Raw genomic sequence first — 17,155 nt, 5'->3', positions numbered from 1 at the left:
ATTTCAAGTTTAGAATAGAAGCTATTTTGAGGTTTAATAAAAAAGTATTTATATTCTGATTTCAATTTAGCACATATACCTTCGTCAATTTTAGACAAAATATTTACTATATCACTCCTATGAAATTAGTGTACGTACAAATTGTGTTATTTCGTCTCTTAAGTAGTAGATAAATACAATAATTTAGTACTCAATTGTAGTATTAAAATACAGACAAATTGAATGTCCGGGGTATCACACATGACATTATGGTTAATTATAATGTATGATTGCGAATTTAGAAATATAAGTTAAATATAGTAAACATAACCTGTAATTTTCATATGAATGGCAAGGTATTGGAGATTACTAAATTTAGACAGAAAGGGGCAGCTGGTACAGTAAACATAACCTATAATTTCAACATACCTAAATATCCGTGCGGTGCAATTGAAAATTATTGAATCGTGCATAAATGAATGCATAAGAATTTCGCAAAATTTAATCCAAATAAAGGCAGGGATTACACATAAGAAAAACTTAATTTTCACACCATAAATAATATTACATCTTAACTCGCAAGTGAAATATGTCTGAAGTGTCTCATAATCATTGTTTTAAATTTTATTAATGAAATTACACTACATTTTAGAGAAACATATGTTACTGTTTATGCATTCCAACTAATTTATATGAATAATTGATTAAATGGCGATCTTACTCGTGCTGAGTGTGTACATTTAATGAATTATTTACAGTAGCGTGTAAATTAATCCGAACATGACATATTTTTACACTTTCTGTCATTGTTGGCCTCACAGCTCCTCATACCGCTTTAATTGACATCTGTAGTACGTGTAATTCCATTGTTGAAGGTCTGTCATTATTTTTTTATAATATGTGACATTTTGCCTGTCGTTTTGTACTTATAAGCATCTCAATTGTATTGAAGACTTAATACTGCAGTCCTGTGTACATTCTGTCGTCTTCACAAATGGATACAACTCCACGAAAATGGTCTAAAATTATAACATTAGCAGAGCATTCATCTATGACACAGAGGAAAATTGCTGCAGAATGTCACATCGGTTTGTCTACTGTTAATTCGATCATAAAACGATACAGGGAGATTGGATCCATCACACCCCAGAAAAAAGGAAACTGTGGCCGGAAAAGGAAGACTTCACCTGCAGATGATCGTTTAATTGTCAGGAAAAGTAAATTAAATCCTAGACTAACTGCTGTCGACTTAACCCGCGAGTTAATGGCTACCACTGGGGCGAATATTCACGTCACAACAGTGCGGCGTAGGCTTTTGGAAGCTGGACGAAGGCCTCGTAAGCCTATTAAGAAGCAACTACTAACCCCTGTTATGTGCAAAAAAACGCTTAAAGTGGGAAAAATTACATCAACACTGGACAGTGAATGACTGGAAGAATGTACTTTTTTCCTATGAGTCTCATTTCGAGGTCCGCGGCCACCGTGTTTCTTAGGTACGGAAAGGATCCGAAAAAGTAACAGCAGCTCATCTCCAACAAGCACCCAAATACCCACCTAAAGTAATGTTTTGGGGTTTTTTTACACAAGAAGGGCCTGGAGCATTAATACCTATCAAGGGAATGATGAATTCTGATAAATATATTCACTTATTGGAAACCAGAATCGTACCCCAGCTGCAAAAATCATTTCCGGATGGCAGAGGTGTGTTCCAACGAGTCCTGGTACCATGTAATACTTCTCGAAAAACTACAGAATTCTTCAACAAGAAGAATATTCAGGTACTCCCCTGGTCTGGCTACTCACCCGACATCAACCCCATTGAGAACTTGTGGTCAATTTGCAAAAGAAGAATGCAAAAAATGGGTTGTTCTACAAAGGAGAAGATGATTTCTGCCCTCATTGGTGTATGGTTTCGCGATGAAGAAATGAAGAATATTTGTGGAAAATTAGTGGAATCCATGCCAAATCGTCTCAGAGCTGTTATTAGAAACAAGGGAGGTCACATAGATTAATGAGGTATGTCTTAGATCCTTTTTTAATCCGGTTTGATTGTTTTTGCATAAGTAATTACGTTGTTCGGATTAATTTGCACGCTACTGTATATTCAAGTGTTAAAAGTAGTGTACGAAAGATTCAACATGGATAATTTATATGGTTGAAACGCCGCTTTTCTTGATCGGGTTGAGTTACATTGTATGCCTTACACAGCGCTCCAAGCGGCTAGCAACTATCGCGAGATTTGTAAAAAATCATCCCAAGCTTCGTGACTGTATATTGTAGATTGTGGTATTACCAAGGCTATCTCTAGTAAAGGCTGCGGCGTGCGAAAATTGGCAACGTCGGAGCGACGATCTACAGTCGGTCACTCGCGCCATTTATTGCAAGGAAGTTATCTGTGATGCTTGTCATTAGAATGTTAAATTAGCGGTTCTAAGTAGGAGATTATATTTGTGTCGTATGTGAAAATGCCTAGTTCCTGTGTGGTACCCGGGTATAAAAGCAATTATGCCTCGTCAATTAAAACGGAGGGCTATGTTAGATCATTTAAATTTCCTAAACAAATTACACTTAGACAAGAATGAATTCGTGCTATTCCACGTGACAATTGTAAACCAAATGACAGATCCATTGTGTGCATAAAACATTTTCGTGATTCCGAGTTAATTACAGTTGAAAGATATGTAGTAAGGATGGAAAACAATGTGAACGTGTACTTGGAACTCCCATTTTAAGTGAAAGTGCATTTCCAAAACTGTTCCCTGGCTTGCCTTCTTACCTCAGCATTAACGAGAGTGTGAAAAGAAAATCTCCGGAGGAAAGAAAAAAGGAAGTGGAGAAGTGACTGAAGACTGCAGAAGAAGACGAGAAAAGACGAATTGAAGAGGAAAATAAAGTTACTTCCTATGAAAAATTTTTAGTAAATATGCGTTCGAAGGTTCTGTCTTATCCGCAAGACTGGCGTGTACATACAACTGTCAGTATTTATATCTCATATAAATTAGATTTTACAACTATTCCTAAGGTTGGTACTAGTATTAGAATAAATAAGGATCTTACTACTGAGGTTCATGTCAACGGTGGAATAATGCCTAATGCAAGTGTACTTACTGACAACAAACTTATTTTTAGGAACTCAGTTCTGAGTGAATGGAGCCAGTTACAGGCGGCGTTTAAATATTGTGACAATTTTCATGATGTCATTATTAATGATAACAATTTTTAAATAAACTTGATAGACAAGTTATATGAAAAGTTGGAACATGTTAAAGATTTAATATGTGAATTGTATTCATTGTATTTTTTTTGTTTAGGAATTTACCAGCCCGTGAGTGCTAATAAAATGCATTGTAAATGATTATGCATGATTGATTTCATTAGGTTAAACATACTCTATAATTAGAACACAATCTGAAGAAAAGCAATATTCAGTATAATATTTCGTTATCATGAAATGTGATATTTATTAAATCGCTAAAGAGTTCAGCTTCATTCAGTCCATCGTGTTTAGATAAGACTCTCTCTAAGAACAGCACGTCGGCCGACCGCGAAGGCGGAGTTGCCAAGTCTAAAGCCTCAGCCTTTACTAGAGATAGCCTTGGGTATTACACAGGAAAACCTCAGTACCACGCATTAATATACACAATTGTTTTTGCTTGTGTTTTGGAAAACATGCGTGTGATCGGGATAAATCCTGAGTTCTGTACGAATGGAGAAAATTAGCACTACCTGCATGCCATTTATTGTTACTGTAATGTGCTGTGAATCGATCGCTGAAATGAAAGTCTTAACTCTGTGCTGGCTTGCCAGAGTGGTGGGGGGGGGGCAATCAGTGTACTTTTGCGCAATATGCAAGGTACGGTCACACGTCGCTACTTTTGCAGCGATGCAGTACAAAAAACTGCGCAACTCTCTTTCTACGACGTGTGAACAACGGTGCAACCCGAAAAGTAGCGCTGCCGAACCTGCTGCCCGCTACTTTTCCATGCTGCGCGCAGCTTAAAAGTAGCGACGTGTGAACAGGGTTCTCAGGGTTGCAGCCGCAGCATTCTTGATATCGGTTTTGTTGAAACTTTTGCTGCGGTTGCAACCAGTGTTACCAACCAAATGTGTCAATGATACTTTTATTGTTTGGATATATTTTAATGTTAGATGTGATGAAAATAAATTATTTGTAACAGTTATTAAATACATAACATAGTCTGAGCATAATTGCTGGCGATATAATTCACGTTTTAAATTTTCCGTAACGTAGTTTCAAACAGGAAGGTTGCCAACATTGATTACGTGAATATGCTGTTGGTTAACATTAAGAATATAGACGTTTATAAAAGCTTTATATTAAAAATAATGCCAATTTCTGAGTACTAGTTAGGACAGAAAAGCAAATAATAGATAAGCTTTCGCATGAGTTTATTAATTAATTAATTCATTCATTCATTCATTCATTTTATTCCATAGATCTTACATGAGCAATGAAGCTTTAAGATGTGGAACATGTCAACATTTTACAATATTACAATTACAATTTTTACAAATTTTTATAGTTTTACAATTTAGTAATTTTCTACAATTTTTACAATTTTGTACAATTTTTTTACATTTTGGCGAGATGTAGTGAGATGAGATGAGGTCCGAGGATTCGCCAAAATATTATCCGGCATTTGCCTTTTCGGTGGGGGAAACCTCGGAAAAACCCAACCAGGTAATCAAATCAAATGGGGTAATCAAATCAAAGGGGGTGAACCACAAAATGTATATTGAGAAGTCAACACGGAGATGGAAACCTACAGCATGACTGCGGCTGCAAAAGTAGCGCCTTGTGTGTGAACAGACTGGCAACCTCCAGTTGCGACTTTATTTCTTTATTAATTTTATTTATGTATTCATATAGGACTATTAATCCTATTCGATTTCCTGGCGCTGTCCTTCTTGGAAATAATAGGTTTTCCTTATGGGGATGTGCTTCTACACACTGAAATAAGAGAGTTTGTTGCGGAAAATGTCTGCTATAGTTCTTTTAACTCCGTCGTCAATTAGTGACGGTACATCATTTTGTTTTTACTAATATTTCCAATATTGTTTATTGTTAATAAAATAACATTGACAGAAATACAATCGTAGTTTTTCCCTGAAGGAGTAAAAAACTCGTGCTCAGGGAGATATCTAAACAAAAAGATAAACACAAAGATAATTTTTTGACAGAAACTGGGTCAAGAAAAAAAATTACAGGAATAAATTAAATTTAAAAATACAATTTCAATTTTAACAATTTAAGTCATACAAATAAATATACATATTAAATCAATGTATATTCTTTAAAAATTAAAATTCCTAACGCTATTTTTGAAATTCCTGATACTAAAATTTTCCAAATTTGGGTATTTATCAATTATTTTATTGTATAACCTTGGACCAAATTAGGTACCATAGCTCAGAACTGTACTTGTGAAACACTTTGGTTCCTCTAGTCGTATAAAATCGGATCTTTTAGTTCCATATTTATGATGATACAATTTGAATTTATTACGGTTTTTATGTATGAAGATTAATAAGGCAATATAATAAATCTGTTTAATTTTCAAAACATTAAAATCAGTAAACAAAAGCTCGGATGAGTAATCAATTGGTTTATTAAGGCATATTTTAATAATTCTTTCCTGAATTTAGTGTTAGTGGAGTGAGATTAGAATTACAAGCATTTCCCCACCCTAAAATTCCATACTGGAGAATGGATTGAAATAAAGCTAAATAAATGAGACGTAAAATATTAATTGGTAAATATGACCGAAGTATAACAAAGATATAAATTGCTTTACGTAATCTATTGCATAAATATGTAATATGTTTGTTCCATCGTAAGTGTTGGTCGATCGTAATGCCTAAATACTTAACTTCTAAGGATTCGGTTAATATGGGACATTCACAATTTTGAGAACAATCTGAATGATGAATTTTGAGCCTAAAGGAAGATTGAGGAGATTGAAGACCACTGGACCTTAGTGAAAATGGAACAACAGTTGTTTTGGATGTGTTTAAGGAAAGAGCGTGTGAATCAAACCACTCTTTAATTACCTGTAATCCATTATTCGCTTTAATATAAGTGCCTTCCCAAGATTGTTCACCAAAAAGAATTACGGTATCATCCGCATATGAATATATGACCCCATTAAATTTGCGTAAATCTGTTAATAACAAATCCTTTATATAAATCAAGAATAAAATAACTTGGCTATACCTTTGGATTAACGGTTAAGAACCAGAAAGTCTTTTGTTACCTGTTCGAAGACCGAAGTTTGATGTTACTATTATCAAACACAATCAAATCACTTTACTACGATTTTGAGTTAGATTTTTTTCGTTGGGTTTTATTTAATCAAAATAAAATACTACACTATTAAATGAAAGTATTTTCACTCACTAAAATCACTATCCACGTGGACGTATTCATTATGCAATTTATAGTACACTGTCTACAGCACATTAGCACGCAATATGGGGCATGCATTCAAATTGAAAAAAATTATCAAAATCTGGATTTTTAAACTAATTATTGAAAATGGTGGACGTTCATTTCGATACAGACTGCAGTTGTTTTGTGCATACTATCTAAAACGTTTTTAAACATATATTCAAAAATTCTATTTAGTTTTTTCTTGCTTGTAATTATTTAATTCTTCTATTGCTGTAGGATGTTTAGCAAACACAAGGTGTGTTTTACAGTAACCCCAAAAGAAATAATGCAAAGCACTCAAATCAGTCGACATTTTGGGCCATAATTCTGCGCCTGTTAAAATATTTCTGTTCCTACTCTATAACAGAGCACCTGCAACTTCAAACTTCACTTGTGTCCGACCCGCACAGATACGTTTACCCAAACATGGTACCTACTGTCCGTGCAAATGTTTATGTCGTAGAAAGGAGGGAAATTACGTCAAAGTTGCTTACTTAACAAGGACATTTTAATTAAATTCTTTCACATACCTTATAATATTACGTCCAATTCCTGACAGCAAATGTTTTCAGAAGGGAGCTAAGATAGATCAGCCATTAACCTTCACAGAGGCTTCTGCAGAAACGGGTGGGAGTAACCGGGATGCGACGTAATAAAACGGACACAGTACCTATGCGGAGATATGATCCAATAATGAATGGACTTTATTCACTGGAAAATAAGATCATATTTCTGCAACGTGCTATATTAACTCACTCACTCACTCACTGACTCATTCAACAACTCACTCGCCCGCCCACTCACTCACTCACTCGCCCGTCCACTCACTCACTCACTCACTCACTCACTCACTCACTCACTCACTCACTCACTCACTCACTCACTCACTCACTCACTCACTCACCCATCCACCCACCCTCCCACCCACTCATTCACCCACCTACCCATTCACTTACCAACTCACTCACTCAGTCAACAACTCACTCACTCACCCACATATTCACTCACTCACTCACCCATCCACTCACTCACTCACCAACTCACCCACTCACTCACCAACTCACTCACTCACCCATCCACCCACCCACTCACTCACCTACTCACTGTCACTCACTCACTCACTCACCCATCCACCCACCCACTCACTCACCAACTCACTGTCACTCACTCACCAACTCACTCATTCACCCATCCACCCACCCACTCACTCACCAACTCATTGTCACTCACTCACTCACCAACTCACTCACCCACCTACCCACTCACTTACCAACTCACTCACTCAGTCAACAACTCACTCACTCACCCAAGTATTCACTCACTCACCAACTCACCCGCTCACTCACCAACTCACTCACTCACTCACCCATCCACCCACCCACCCACTCACTCACTCACCAACTCACTGTCACGCACTCACTCACTCACCAACTCACTCACCCACCTACCCACTCACTTACCAACTCACTCACCAACTCACTCACCCATCCACTCAGTCACTCACTCACCCACCCACTCACTCACTCACTCACTCACTACTCACTCACTCACCCACCCACCCACCCACTCACTCACCAACTCACTGTCACTCACTCACTCACCAACTCACTCACCCACCTACCCACTCACTTACCAACTCACTCAATCACTCAACAACTCACTCACTCACCAACTCACTCACTCACTCACTCACCAACTCACTCACCCATCCACTCACTCACTCACCAACTCACTGTCACTCACTCACTCACTCACTCACCCATCCATCCATCCATCCATCCACCCACCCACCCACTCACTCATTCACTCACCAACTCACTCACTCACTTTCCAACTCACTCACTCACCTACCCACTCACTTACCAACTCACTCACTCACCCACCTATTCACTCACTCACCCACCTATTCACTCACTCACCCACCCCTCACTCACTCACTCACTTATTCAGTAGTGTATATTGTGGCCGTAAGGCGACATTGCCCTCATATGTGTCCTTGGTTCTGTGGGGAGGACGGGTGGAAGTTTACTAGTAGAAGAGGTGGGAGGGAAGTACCTGCATTAAAAAATCAGGTACAATAAAAATTGAAGTAAAACTAAAATAATGTCTCCGTACATACTGTATGTAAGGGAACACGTTTTGAATTCTGTTCCTTTCTGCGAGCACAGGACCCATATATGCGAATCTGTGTTTCCTTCAAAGATGCATCTAAAATCTAAGAACAGGAACACACTTTTAGATGTCGTGGTGTTGTAGCCAAGTGGCAACTTCACAATCATAACATTATAAGTGGAATTCAAAATCATTGTTTCCGCATATTCGGAAAACAAGATGTTTTCACTAAACAAAAGGAATAAGACTTAAAAGAATGTAAGTATAGAAGGATGTAATTTATCTAAGATCATAAACATTATGTTCCATAGCATTCTTGTGCTCCTTTCTGCTGAAAGAAAAATAATTTTGACAATTAACTTGCTACTTTCTAGTGACTAAAGCCAAATTTCCATGCTTCCTACGTTTAAAATAAATTATGCGTATTATAATTTGTATTTTCCTTCTCGTTTGGATAAAACTAAATTTAAAGCATGAACTGGTCCCTGATGGATTTATGTAAAATACTTTTCGCCCTTCAAAGTTATTAAGTTGGCCATTCCTGGTTTAGAGAGCTCATCGCTCGAAGGAAATGCTCTCGAGCGCGGCACCATGGAACGTTATGAGAAATGAAAAATTTGCATTGTAGTGTACTCTCATCCATGGCTTGTGAGAAAGGATTCGTCGGTAGGTTAAATCTTGAGTGAACGGGAAAGATCCGATACCATTTACAGCAGACATGTCAGAAATCAGACACTGAAAGTGCAGTGTATGTGCGCGGAACGCCGGTCAGTGCAGATTGCGTTATTCACGTATTGCTCTTGCAAGTTCTTAGCGGGAGGGATGTACAAGAATCTATTCTGCACTTCTAGTGTTCAATTAAATTGACATTTGGACATTATAAACATACTTAGCAGAAGGAAAAAACACAAATTATTGTCAATGTCTATATTTCACAATGATTGTAACACAAGAAACAATAGACTTACTCAGTTACAATTCACAATGCATTCGTTTGTAAAGAATAATTTATTTACATGAATTGTACACAGTATTTGAGGAAAATATAAATATTGCAGTAATTTCGAAACAACAAAAAAACGAACACATTATTTCATTTAAGTAGTAGGTATTGATTATTTCAAAGTAATACTCTTTCATTGTTCCTCAAGCATTATTGGGACCATTGGTGCACAGATGTTAAAGAAAATATTTTACTACCAATTACATGCAATACGACATTTGTGAGGCTTTTACACTGGAATCATTTCCTTGCTCTATATAAATATAAATTCACAATATTATTAATAAATTGGATAAATTAAGCTTGAATTTAAATTTATATATAGTTTATGTGGAAAACGTTGAGAGCAAGTATTAGCAAGTTCGGAGCGTTATTGAATTGAGTTAAAAGAGTACTTCACAAGCTATGAAGCGAGGACATTTTCTTTATGTCAGGTTTAAAGATTTATTAACATAAGTATATTAGATAATATAGTAACGTGAGGTGGAAAATTCGCCATTATGTATTATTTTTTCAGAAAATTTTTCCGCCTTACAAATAGTTGCTTTCTTCCTTCCCTTACAACCTCAAGAGCCTCACATGTATTACTCACTATATTCTCATCACTTATCAGCTTATCAAATAAAAGTTGTAAGTCGTCTAACCATTGATGGCTGTGTTAGTACAGACTCCAAGACAACATCATTGTCATGTTTGTCTTGCCGTGAGAGTACTGATTAAGAAATAAGAGCTGGCGAATATCATATTTTGAGAACTTTAGTAATATGATTTAAATTCTCACATCACTATTAGGTCCACATGATATGGTGAAAGCCTTTCATTTTAAAATAATTACTGTTGTCTGAGAAAAACATCATAACAGTTATGTTATATGATTCGTGATATCTTTTCTTCGTTATATCTGTGGACTACTCACTTTATTTTTCATGACGCATTCACAATCACAGCTCAATGAGCACCCGTACTGATCTGTGTTACTGAAACCAAAGCTGATCTGCTACTATAGGTACTGTACAGCCCTGTCGCGTTCCCCTCCAAGCCGACTCACTCCCTCCAGGTAGGGGAATAGGAACTGCACATCGCACAGAGACAAGTGCACAATGTGCAGGGTTTTGACATGCCTGATTTACAGGTTTCAGTGTGTGATAGATAAAAAGAGGCCAAAAAATGGCTAATTTTGTGTTAAGAGCGCTGCAATGAAAACTATAATTAACAAAACTAAATAATTTCTGGAACATAGGCAATTCAGACAACTACTGAAAGAGACAGGTGATGAATACAAGGACGTTACATACCACACACAAGTGAAGTGATTCTGTCGTGAGAAAATGTTATAGTTGTTTCGTGATCTGCGAAATACCCTACGGTATGTGATCTGTTTAACAAACCAGTAAAGTTTGTGCTTCAGTAATAGAACTGTAGCTTAATAGTACATTATGCAACGAGCCTATAATGGTAGTAATTAAGACGCGAGTATGTTTGTTTATGAAACGAGCGCAAGCTGGACTGTACGAGAATTATCCAGCGAACTTGGACTCGGTCATCAAACTGTGTGACACATCCTCAAGAAAAACTTCCACATAAGAATAACTGCAGCACGCTTACATCCTCATAACTTGAGAGAAGCATAGAACTGGCACCGATATGCAATAGCTCAACTCAATGTACAGCATTCTTGCGATGGAGACTAATAATTGCGAGCGAGAGCTATTTTATGCCCGCGGCGCGCGCGCGGAGCTCTTTTACCTGTAAACATTGCTAAAGGATGTACAGATCTTAGAACACAGCGCATCATGAAGGAACGGAAGCGCTTAAAGCTTTCAAGGAAGAGTGGAAGATACAATATTTATGCTTCGAACATGGTGATGAAGTCCAGTGTTTGTTGTGTAAAAAAAAATATCATTTGCAAAAAAAGCAACATAAAACGGCATTACGAGACGCAACATGAAAAAAATATAGGCATTATTCAGGAGAAGAGAGAAATAAATTAATTTCGGAATTGACATCGAAGGTAAATTAATTTACATTTGGGTCACCAGATAGTCTCTAGATTCCTTTTATTTCTTTATTTTAAATGTATTATTGATGTTTTATTTGTTGCTTGTTTCTGTATATATGTACTTTTATTAGATCACGTCTTTCTTTAATTTAGAAATAATATTTTATCTTTGATTGCAATTTGACTTATACTATTACTAAACTCAAAATGCTAATTCACTTTTATTCTGGTAACTGTTTTCAGCATTTTTATCAAATATGAACTAAACATTTTGAAAACTTTGATGAAAGGAGCTTTTTTAGTAACGTCAATATAAAATATACTTTAAAATATAATTTCGAAATTGTTAGACCTAATTGCACAAAATTTTGTACAATTGATATTATTATAGATCTGTGTCTATATAGTTTGAATTTCACAAATTTTGGCCGAAATTGTGGAAGTTGTAAAAGTCATACATATCCCCTCAAATGATTGACCCCAAAAATTACGATGGCTCTCAATATCTTAATTTAATCAATTTGTTTTTTTTTTTCGTGTTACGTGGATCTCACAAATCACTCTAAGAAAACTCATTACATAATTACGACTGGCGAGTAAGGACTACATTTTCACAATCACACAATCAATATACTCTATTTCAATCAATACTGCCATTATTATTTTTTCAACAAATACTCAAAAGTACTTACAGATCACACACGTCGAGCAGGTAGACCCTATTAGTTTCTCCTAACCAATGAAGTGAAGTATTTACATAATAAATAATTGCTTTTAACAATAAAATGGTTTACATACAACTAACTTTTCCTATTTCTCTTTTTGTTCCTAAAAAGCCTTCCCCTTGCGATTTGTTTATATATGTACATGTATATTAAACAACTGAATAATTAGCCCTATTACATAGCCAGAAATTTAGTAACGCAAGGTATTGTAACAATTGCTGCCTTTATTCGCTGCATGTGCATGTACATCCCTGTTGTCTACGTTACAGTGTATGCGCTATGCTCTCGTGATCAAGGTCGAGCTCTTCTACCATGATTGGGAGCTAATATCGTCTCATCCCAGATGTACAGAGATATCACAACGAAGGGACGTATGTATTCCAGCAACGTACCGTTGTCCACACCTGTGGAGTAACGGTCAGCGCGTCTAGCATCGAAACCAGGTGGCCCGGGTTCGATTCCCGGTCGGGGCAAGTTACCTGGTAGAGGTTTTTTCCGGGGTTGTCCCTCAACCCAATGTGAGCAAATGCTGGGTTACCTTCGGTGTTGGACCCCGAACTCATTTCACCGGCATTATCACCTTCATCTCACTCAGACGCTAAATAACCTAAGATGTTGATAAAGCGTCGTAAAATAACCTACTAAAAAACATACCGTTGCCATTCATGAAAAGAGAGCACGGGCATACGAGCCTGAAATAAAGCGTCAGACTAATTAATATCACTGCAAAGCATCACCTCGTCCATAAAGAGGTACAATATAACCCCTAGGATGAAAGTCATGCTGTACCTCAAGAACAAATTGGCAGCTCATCGCACTACCAACATTTTCTGAAACACGTACAGTTACCCTTAAAAAGAATGAGACGATTCTTGGTTATCGGAAGTTAAAGTTCTACAGCGCGGTTCACTCGATATCGATTATAACGATAAGTACCATGACAAATAGAACAAGAATTGTTGTAAGGACCACAACAAGGACAAGGATCAGAATAAAGATCACGAAGAAGACAGCCATTTAAGGCCACGATTTCACAACATAGCTCGGGTAACAAAATATCATTGCTTATCTGTACCGAATGGCAAATGCCTGCTAAGGGATCTACATTCTGGACTGCTGCTGTCACTGTCTTGTCTCGGTAGCTCATGTAGTAGCGTGTCGGTTCCACCGTATAACCGAAATGTTTCGTGTTCGATCCCAGGTAAAACTCTTTTTTTTATTGAGGTGTAATTAATTTGTTCAGAGTTCCTCGACTGAATAATTTGTCGAAAAATATGGAATAATTTATGCCCAATTTTTAGGTCTACAAGTGAGCTGAACCTCGTCAAAAAATACATAAATCTTACTTGGAAGTTAAAAGTATTCTTCCTGAAACAAAAAATCATAAAAACTAAAGAGAGACCCGTTAACTTAAAATCTTGTCCACATACCATCATACATTTCTCCAATCGAAATCCACTCGATTGGTAGCGAAGGCAAGATGGTTGACAGCTTGTGCTTCCCCCAATATTTCCATTTGCGCAGCCCTCCGGCTCCTAATACATCGGTTCCTCAACCTGCTGATCACAGTCTGTGAAGAACCAGGAAAGTTAGATGCTGCTCTTATTTCGTTAGCAGTCCGAAAGGTGTCCAGTCGAACTATCTCGATAAGAGAGCATCCTCTTCCAATGAAGAAATCCGCGGACGCCCAGGAATAGGGCGATTTTCGACCTCCCCTGAATTTTGTAACAATGAACACCCTCGCGGTTGTACTTCCAGGAACACCGACTAAACGGCCAGTAGATCTAGCCCCATATCCAGCCTCAACTAGAGCTATAACTCGCTGTCTCATGTCACGTCGGGTACGCCATTACGATGAGAAATGAGGGATGACTATAATACTTTAGTGGAGACAATGACTATTTAGCGTGATATAGAATTATTGAAATAAGGGGCATCTTGCACAGTAAGAGTTAATAAATCAACCCTAAATTAAATATTTAAATAACAGGATATGACAGGAAGTCCAATTATTGTTGCGAAACAAATCAAATTAAATCTAATTACGTTAAGTAAACAAATCCCAAGTTATCACACCACATTGCTACAGCTAAATTCTATGTTATTAACATAAGCATTGAATAGGTCCGTGCTTATGCGTTGGACGATAAAACCAAACATTGAAAGTTCGAATGTTGCCGCGGAATGTAACTTCTTGCTTTTTATAATGTAAATCAGACTTCTAACTACAATCATTCATATTTCTTACATTATTTATTAATATTTATAGCCAACATTGAATTTGTAAAGACTTCAGAAATCTCATATGGAATTTGTGATCTGTAGTGACATAAACATAGATTATCTCTCGGAACTTTTCCGTAAAAGTAAATTAAATTCACTCCTTGAAACTGGAAACCTTAGTCGTAGAGCCATTTTCCCACCAGCATACAACCTGAAGTAGCACAGCCATTGATAAAAGTTTTGTACACAGAATTAGACTGAATTCCTATTCTACAGAACCTATAATCAATGGCTTGTATGAACATGATAAACAAATCCTAAGTGTTTCCAATGTCACTGAACAATTTCAAAATATTAATTTAAAAACTAAAAAAGGGTCGTAAATGCTTTATCTAGTGACTATTTACATTTATGTCTACAAAATGAATCTTGGAAAAACGTATATGATACTGGTACTACTGATATGAAGAGTAAATGTATTGTATTTTTCACTTAATTTCAGAATCACTTTAGTAGATGTTCTCCACTCAATGTTGTGAAAACATTCAAAAGTAAAAACATGTAGATAACGCAGGGACTTAAAAATCTCATGTATTAAAAAGAAGAGTGTATATGTAATGAGTTGCAATGTAATGATCCTCATGTTCTTAAATACTACAAGAAGTACGGTGTAATTTATCAAAAATTATGAAAGAGGGAAATAGAATACAATCTAATAGAAAAGTACAACATTCAGATAATGCAATTAAAGCTATTCGGAATATTATTGAAGTTAAACTTGTAGATATTCTAAGAAAGAAAATATTTTTTCGTTAAAACCAGTGATTATAAACTAGAGGACCCCAAATCTATTGCAAATTCTTTTAATGTCTTATAGTATATAGTGCAGAAATATTATTGACAACTTAAACATTCAAGATTTTGCAAAAGATAATACAATTGGTTATTTAAGAGATGCATTTAATAATTAGTATTAATGTATGTAATTAGTCAATAACTGCAACAGTGATTTTTCATTCAATCATAACATGAACAAATTGAATGAATATTAAATTAAACACTATTGAAAACACGTAGATAAAATGGTTAAAATCACCTGAAGGGGTGAGAATGAAATAATCCAAAGCCACACTTTTAACAGAAATTGTTTTGTGGAGTGCATTTCTTACACATATGGGAAAGCTACTAATAAAATATTGTAATAACTACTCAACAAATGACATAGCCTAAGGACTATAAACCTTTGTAAAAGTTTGTCTGTGTGGCTTAGGAATATTTTTTAATTTCATTTTTATTGTTAATTTTTAATATATATGCATTTACATTGTATGTGTGTGTATGTATAAATGCATTCATTAAATTAACGTTTACAATATTATAACTTGTAATTTTGTATTGGCTGTGATCATTAACACTTAATCTCAGGACTTTGTAAAACTCTATTTCAACGTTATTGAGCTATTTCAAAGTTATTGAAACAAAAAAAATCGTTGTGTAGACTAGGAATCGAACTCGCACCCTTCTACACGAGACGCAGAAGTGTTAGCGTCAGAGCTATTGAAACGACACGAAAGCTTTCCTTTCTGTGCAGAGTGTCGATCTAGTCATGAAGGTCGATTGTCGATTTAACTACACGATTTATGTATATATTTATCTTTTATTTACGTAATATTATCATATTTTTTGCAGTTTTTGAAGTGAATTTCGGAACGATGCTAGTAAGAAACCAAATAGCCTGAAATTAAGTAACTCAGTATTCGTTATCTTGTGTATCAGTGCTCTGGTCTCCGAACATGCGCAGTGTCTTACATCTGAGACTTAGGAATATTCAATTGTCTCATCCTTTTCTAGGGAAACTGTACGTCTAGCTGTGAGGCGTTAAATTCCACCAGTCTAGGAGAGACATTCCACCTTTCTTCTTGCATGCTAATGCTCGTTGTGATGTGGCAGGAGCAGTGTCTTAATTGCTACAGAGATGGGATTGGGAAGTACTGGAACATCCTCCGTATTCGCCTGACATGCGTCCTTTTGACTACGACTTGTTCCACTGTTGGAAGAACCACTTAGAGGCAAGAGGTTTCCAGATATTGTATCAGTGCTTCATGCAGTAGGACAGTCCATCAGAGAGATCAACAGAAACAACCTCGCTAAGGGCATTCAACGGTTACTACGGATTTGGCACTTGATACAGAAATACGCTGGTGATTATATTGAAGCGATGTAATAGTAATATGCGTTACAAGAGCGATATGTTGACGTTTTCATGTTCGAGGAAAAGATTGAAAAGCGAAACTTATTTGAGCTTTTTTAATTTCCGAGAACATGAAAAGAAACATACCGCTCGTGTATCGTACATTATTTTGTGCGAAGATTGTTTATTACATACCTGAAAGACGAATTTCTAATAAGTTGCAATGAAATCTCCATCTTGGTTCCTGTTCAATGACGGCAAATTTGCAAAACAGAAATATCTACCTTCAACATTGTTGCTTTAAAATGTTTTCTACGTTTACTATACTCCATCAGGCCGTGATATACGTCTGTGTTTTTTTCCCTCTGTCTATAAATGGGAACTTAAAGCAAACGGTAAGATTATGTAATGATTTATTTTTCATTTTAATATTTTAACAATATTATTTGTATAACATATTGCAGTAATAACA

The 17,155-nt window shown here is 36.3% G+C and overlaps 1 protein-coding gene across 5 annotated transcripts in view; it reads right to left on the bottom strand.

Moving 5' to 3' along the window:
* Positions 1–17,155, bottom strand: part of LOC138711699 (alpha-tocopherol transfer protein-like) — a 190,140-nt gene that overhangs the window by 49,328 nt on the left and 123,657 nt on the right. For 4 of the 5 annotated variants that reach the window (XM_069842841.1, XM_069842838.1, XM_069842840.1 and 1 more), the window contains exon 7: positions 12,066–17,155. This exon is cut by the window's right edge and continues 634 nt beyond it. The exons of the other annotated variant lie outside the window; for it this stretch is intronic. The gene's annotated coding sequence lies outside the window, so the exon portion shown is untranslated. Of the gene's footprint in view, positions 1–12,065 lie in introns of those variants that run through there. 5 annotated transcript variants of the gene reach the window in all.

The sequence above is a fragment of the Periplaneta americana genome, chromosome 13 (genome assembly GCF_040183065.1).
Source record: "Periplaneta americana isolate PAMFEO1 chromosome 13, P.americana_PAMFEO1_priV1, whole genome shotgun sequence".
Lineage (NCBI taxonomy): Eukaryota > Metazoa > Arthropoda > Insecta > Blattodea > Blattidae > Periplaneta > Periplaneta americana.
The sequence above is the reverse complement of the archived record's forward strand: the minus strand, read 5'-3'. Positions and strand labels throughout refer to the sequence as shown.